Source organism: Podarcis gaigeae, assembly GCF_964106915.1.
Source record: "Podarcis gaigeae genome assembly, chromosome: 2".
Classification (NCBI taxonomy): Eukaryota; Metazoa; Chordata; class Lepidosauria; order Squamata; family Lacertidae; genus Podarcis; species Podarcis gaigeae.
In genome coordinates, this window is record NC_139679.1 from 114,973,244 (window position 1) to 114,979,977 (window position 6,734).

Consider the following 6,734-nt stretch of genomic DNA (forward strand, 5'->3'; position numbering starts at 1 on the left):
GGCACTCCTGACTTCCACTGCCTCCCGCAGTTTGGTCAAACTCATGCTGGTAGCTTCAATAACACTGTCCAACCATCTCGTCCTCTGTCGTCCCCTTCTTCTTCTCCCCTCCATCTTTCCCAACATCAGGGTCTTTTCCAGGGAGTCTTCTCTTCTCATGAGGTGGCCAACGTATTGGAGCCTCAGCTTCACGATCTGTCCTTCCAGTGAGCTTTTTACTTTAGTAGCTGAACCAAAAATACCATCTAGTTCTGTGTTTTCATTAGCATAGATGAAGGGGAGGGAGAATCCCAGACCCTTCAAGTTAAGGTTACCAGACGTCCCCATTTCCCGGGGAGAGTCCCCGGATTTCCAAATCAGTTTCCTGACAAAATCCATCTATTTAGTAGGAAGTTGAAAAGTGTCTCCGGATTCATTGAAAAAAATCTGGTAACCTTACTCCAAGTGCCCTTATTTTCCAGGGACGTCCCTGATTTAGAGAAGTTGTCCCAGTTTCTTATTTGATCCTAGAATGTCCCACTTTTCCTTAAAGGTAAAGATAAAGGGACCCCTGACCATTAGGTCCAGTCGTGACCGACTCTGGGGTTGCGGCGCTCATCTCACTTTATTGGCCGAGGGAGCCGGCGTACAGCTTCTGGGTCATGTGGCCAGCATGACTAAGCCGCTTCTGGCGAACCAGAGCAGCGCAAGGAAACACCGTTTACCTTCCCACCGGAGTGGTACCTATTTATCTACTTGCACTTTTGACATGCTTCCAAACTGCTAGGTTGGCAGGAGCAGGGACCAAGCAACGGGAGCTCACCCCGTCGCGGGCCGGGCATTCGAACCGCTGATTGGCAAGTGCTAGACTCTGGTCTAACCCACAGAGCCACCTGCGTCCCTCTACTTTTCCTTAGGACGTCACTATTTTCATTGGAGAAATGTTGAAGGGTATGGAGTTATCTGACCCCTGAGCAGTCTGAAGGCAGTCCTGTATATAGGGAAGGCTTTTTAAAAAACATTTAATGTTTTATTATGTTTTTATATATGTTGGAAGCCGCCCAGAGTGGCTGGGGCAACCCAGTCAGATGTGTAGGGTATAAAAAGTAGAATTATCATTAAGGAATGGGACGTCCCTATTTTCATCTGAGAAATGTTGGAGGGTAGGCAATCCACAAATAATCAGGTCAAGGGGAACGGTTGAGGGAGTTGGGACTGCTTAGCCTGGATAAGAGAAGACTGAGAGGAGAGAGGATCTAAAGGTTAAAAAGGCTGTCACTGGAAGATGGAGCTAGCTTATTTTCTCCTGCATACCAATGGATTCAAGGTCCAACTAAATGCCAGGAAGAATTTTCTGACAGTGGTGGGTTCTCCTTCCTTGGAGGTTTTTAAGCAGAGGTTGGATGACCCTCTGTCATGGATACTTCAGCCAAGATTCCTGCATTGCAGGGGCTTGGACTAGATGACCCTTGAGGTCCCTTCCAACTCTACAATTCTATGAATCTATGCAGGTTCCACAGTGGCTAGATCACAAAGTACATAATTGCCAAACACTTTATTTAATAAGTTACATAAGAGACTCCAAGATAGATTTAGTCAAAGTAAAACAAAACAATGCTGTTTTATAAACCCTACATCAGAATATTTTATAGCTAAAATAAAAAGCTTCGAGAATTCAGTGTTAATAAACAGGGCAAGAAGCAGGAAGGGTGCATACATCAAATAGAAGTTTTGCTGTTACGGAACTGAAAAAGTTCGTGGACCATAAATATTATCAGTCCTGAAATGTATGTACAATTACACTGTAGGCACAGTACTACAGATCTCTTTGGGGGAAATTTAATTATTTAATATGGTATATATCATTTCAGCATATGCCTTTTTCTGCATCCTGATTTTTCCTCTTAATACTTTGTCCTAATATTTGCTTTTTATTTATGGAACATGAGATACGGTTTTGAGATAAATGAGATTTATGGAACTTGAGATACGGTTATGAGATTTGTTGCAAACCTTGACATTTTTTTGTATTTGCTCCAGAGCTAATGCTCCAAGTTGTTGCCAAAGAGACAGGATGCGACTGACATTTTTGCCACAACTGGAGCTCTTATATTCACTGGCCTGTGTCACACATAATGCCAAACTATAGTTTAGTGTTCCGTGCACAAACTTTGGGGCTCACTGCTTCCCCCACTCCTCTCCTCCAGAGTAACCACAAGGAGAATCTGGGAAGCTTTCCTTCCATTTTCAGCCAAGGTGAAATTTGAACCTAAGTAAACTGTGGTTAATCTTAACTGGTTCAGGGAAATAAGCTGACCAAACTGTGGCTTATGATCTTGGCACATCTCCCTAAAAACCATAGTTAATATTATGCTAAGGACATACAGTAGTTAAGAGCTAACAGTTCTTGCCTTGGACAAATTAAGTAACTGTGGGCAGAAAAAACAAATAAAACCAGAAGTGTCATGTCAGGGAACTGCCATCGGAGGGACAGGTGGTGGACAGGCTCCAGGAGAATAGGAGAGAATCTGCAGCAGAGGAAGGAACCAGCAGGGGGAGTGCAGGAGTCACAGCGGAGGGGAGGCTCTGGGATACTTCTAGTGAGAATAGCGAAGAGGTAACAAGACCCCCATTAGGAACTCCCACCCTTCGCCGGAAACTGTCACGCAGAGAGTCACGAAGGCGCATGTCCGTCAAACAGCTTTTATGTTGGCGTAAATTCCGTAGACGCCCACTGTCAGATTCTACCAGCGACTGACGGAGTCATGCTTTGGGGGCTCCGTTAGTGCCTCGGTTTGGATGACCAGCCAAACCCCAGAGGGATCAAGCTTTTACGCACAAGCAGCTCACTATCCCATCACAGCAATCTGACAGTCTTTGAAAGCAGCTTGTGCAAGCAGAGGGCATCATGAGCGAACCAGCCGGAACCGGAGGAGCAGGAGCTGGAGCTGGAGCAGGTCCAAGCCTGGAAGAAAGGTACAGGGCGTTGGAGGTCCAGCTGGCGCTGCAAACGGCGAGGCTCGAGGAGAGGAGGGCTCAAGATGCGGATAAAGGGAAAACCACCCCACTTGCCAGACGGGTGCCTGGATTGGTGCAGAAATTTGGGGGGGATCCCAGGAACTATCAAGCCTTTAGGACAGAGATGCAATATGCTCTCAATCTACTGTTTGATGACTTCCCCGATGAGAACTCTAGAGTGGCGTACGTGATTGGCCATCTAGAGGGAGGGGCGAAGGACTGGGTTCGGCCCCTGATGGCAGCCAATAATGAAATCTTAAAGGACACTATGAAGTTTTTTCGCGCCATGGACTTGATGTTTTCCAGCGAGATCGAGCAGGGGGTGGTGCGCAGACAGTTAATGGCGTGTAAACAGGGGAGCCGATCTGTACGTGAGTACTGGACTGAGTTCACCATGCTGATTCATAGACTAGGGTGGGACCTTGCTAGTGAACCTATTCAAATGCTGTTTGAAGAAGGTCTCTCTCCGGCAGTGAAAGATGAACTTTCCCGGGCGCCTAGGGCGGAGTCTATGGATCAGCTGACTAAATCAGCGCTGTCCATAGGAGCACGCCAGGAGGCTAGAGCTATGGAAAAGCGGGAAGGAAAGGGGGAACGTTGGAAGGACTTCCGCATTCCAGAGATTCCGGAGCAGCCTTTCCCGCCAGCAGAGCCGATGGAACTTGGAACAGCGCGCGCGCGCGCAGTTTCAAACACCAGTGAAGGGCGGAAGAAGGAGGGAAAGAGCGGCAAGAGATGCTATCTCTGCCAACAGCCAGGTCACTTTGCCAGAGTCTGTCCGCAAAGGAAGGAATGGCAAGGGATGGCGGGAACTGTTGGGGGGAAGGAGGAAGAAGAAATCACGGAGCAAGTAAAAGCCAACGCCTGGTTGCCAACATCAGGGCACAGCAGCCAGGCCAGGGAGTAGTGAATGTGCCCACGCCGGAACCTCCAAGACCAGCGCTTGTGATAGAGGTGTTGCTGGAACTGGCAAACGGACACCCACTGAAGATAAAAGCGCTATTGGATTCAGGTAGCTCATGTAATTTCATGAGTAAGGAGTTTGCAGCTGAACACCAGATACAGACTATCCCATTAAGTAAGCCTTTGCAGGTTACCACGATTGATGGGAGGGAGCTGTTGGGAGGAGAAGTGAACCAACAAACTGTACCAATGATAATGAGGGTGGCAAGACACACAGAACTGATAGCGTTTAACGTAGCCACCTTGGGAGGAGCTCCTATTATCTTGGGAATGAGCTGGCTGGCACTACACGATCCGCTAGTAGGCTGGCATCAGAGAGTGGTTTCCTTTGGATCAGCACATTGCCTAGAACACTGCAAGGAGGGAGAGGCTCAGGCAGGGGCCAGGGCCACTCTAGCAGGGATGGAAGTGATGGACAAGGGGAAGGTGCCACCACAATACGCTGACTTGATTGACGTATTCAGCGAAAAAGAAGCAGATAAACTGCCCCCGCACAGACCCTTTGACTGTCAAATTAACTTACTCCCAGGAGCACAATTGCCAGTGGGCAAGCTGTATGCAATGTCAGACAGTGAGATGCAGGAGTTAAGGGAGTTCATTGACAAGAACCTCAAGCGAGGTTTCATCAGAGAGTCACGAGCGGTGGGGGGCAGCCCAGTGTTCTTTGTGGACAAAAAAAACACGGGCAGGCCCAGGCTTGTATGTGATTTCAGGGCCCTAAATGCAGTGTCAGAACCAGTGACTTTCCCTATGCCTAGAATTGATGACATTCTAACACGGGTGAGAAAAGGGAAAATTTTTACCAAGCTGGACCTTAGGGGGGCATATAACTTGATACGTGTGAGAAAGGGGGATGAGTGGAAGACCACTATGTTCCCCCCCTTGGGGGCTTTTGAGTACCGGGTTATGCCTTTCGGATTACAAGCGGGCTCCGCCTGCTTTCAATCATTCATGAATCACGTCCTGGGGCCACTGCTCTACAAGAACTGCGTAGCGTTCTTAGATGACGTCCTGGTGTACTCAGAGAATGAGGAGCAGCATGTGCGAGATGTAAGAGAGGTACTGAGCAAGCTGCGAGAAAACCGGCTGTGGGTGAAACTGGAGAAGTGTCAGTTTCATACCAGGGAGGTGGAATTCCTGGGGTACCGGTTGTCTGACAAGGGATTGGCCATGGATCCCAGCAAGGTTCAAGCGGTACTGGAATGGAAAACACCAAAGACCAAGAAGGACGTGCAAAGGTTCCTGGGCTTCGGAAACTTCTATAGGAAGTTCATCAAAAACTTTGCCCATTTAACAGCGCCCATCACGGATTGTCTTAGTAGCAAAAAGAAATTTGTTTGGACGGAAGAAGCGCAGCGGGCGTTCGAACGTTTAAAGCAGGCGTTTGCGTCGGAAGAGCAACTTTTGCACGTGGATCTACAACAACCAATGAGAGTGGAGACTGACGCGTCAGACCGAGCGGTGGGGGCCGTTCTTCTCCAGCCGGGAAAAGATACGTCTGAATGGAGACCGTGTGCATTCTTCTCGCGGAAGTTGAACAAATCCGAGAGGAACTACACAGTATACGACCGAGAACTGCTCGCCATTCATGAAGCATTCCGGAAATGGCGGCACTTGCTGATTGGGGCGCAGCACAAGGTTCAAGTCCGAACTGACCACAAAAATCTGGAATACTGGAGAACAGCCCGAGTGCTGAACCAGAGACAAGTGCGATGGGCCCAGGAGTTCTCCAAATTCCACTTTGAGATTCGTTACGTGCCCGGCTCCGAGAACGTGAGGGCGGACGCTCTTTCCAGGAAACCTGAGTACTTAGAGGGGGAGGGAGCGCCTGAGGCAAGGCATGTAATCCCTGAAGACCGCTGGGTGTGTGGGGCGGCATTGGTGGGGCAGAGGGAACTGATAGAGGGTACTGAGAACGATGAATACGCCCAAGAGAAACTCAGAGAGCTCAGGAGGACAGAGGAGAACCCAGGGGGGTTTGAAGAAAAGAACGGGGCATTGTATTACAAAGGGGCACTGTACATACCCGATGGGGAACTGAGGGGCAGAGTACTCAAGCAGTTGCATGACAGCCCCACAGCGGGACATTTTGGACAGCACAAAACCATGTGGTTGGTTACCAGGGAGTTTTGGTGGCCCAAGGTGAGGGAGGACGTACGGGAATATGTCAGGGGTTGCGACAGGTGCCAGCGAGCGAAAGGAGAGAGGGTGGCGCCAGCGGGGCTATTACAACCCTTACCCACGCCAGAAAGGCCATGGGAGGCAGTATCCATAGATTTTATGACGGACCTGCCAAAATCCAAAGGCAAAACAGCTGTCATGGTGGTGGTAGATCTATTAACCAAGATGTGTCATTTTATAGCTTGTTCACATGCGGTCACAGCGGAGGAAACCGCCAAGTTGTTTGTAGAACATATTTTTAGGTTGCATGGCGCCCCCTTGAGGGTTTTGAGCGACAGAGGGAAACAATTTACTTCCAGGTTCTGGAGGAAACTTATGAGCTTACTGCACGTAGAACTCAATTTCTCAACTGCCCGGCACCCAGAAACAAATGGGCAAGCGGAAAGGGCAAACGGGATTTTACAACAATACCTGAGGTGTTATGTAAAAGACAGAGAAAATGATTGGGTGGATAAGTTACCTCTAGCAGAATTTGCCTACAATAACGCGGAGAACGTGTCCACAGGGATGAGTCCCTTTCTGGCAAATTATGGGTGTCACCCCCGGGCATTCCCAGGAGAGGGAGGGGAGAGGTGGAGCGTGCCGGCGGCGGA

At 49.1% G+C, this 6,734-nt stretch overlaps 1 protein-coding gene across 1 annotated transcript in view; it reads left to right on the forward strand.

Moving 5' to 3' along the window:
• Positions 1–6,734, forward strand: part of LOC310837496 (uncharacterized protein) — a 38,140-nt gene that overhangs the window by 3,190 nt on the left and 28,216 nt on the right. The gene's annotated exons all lie outside the window — the stretch shown is intronic.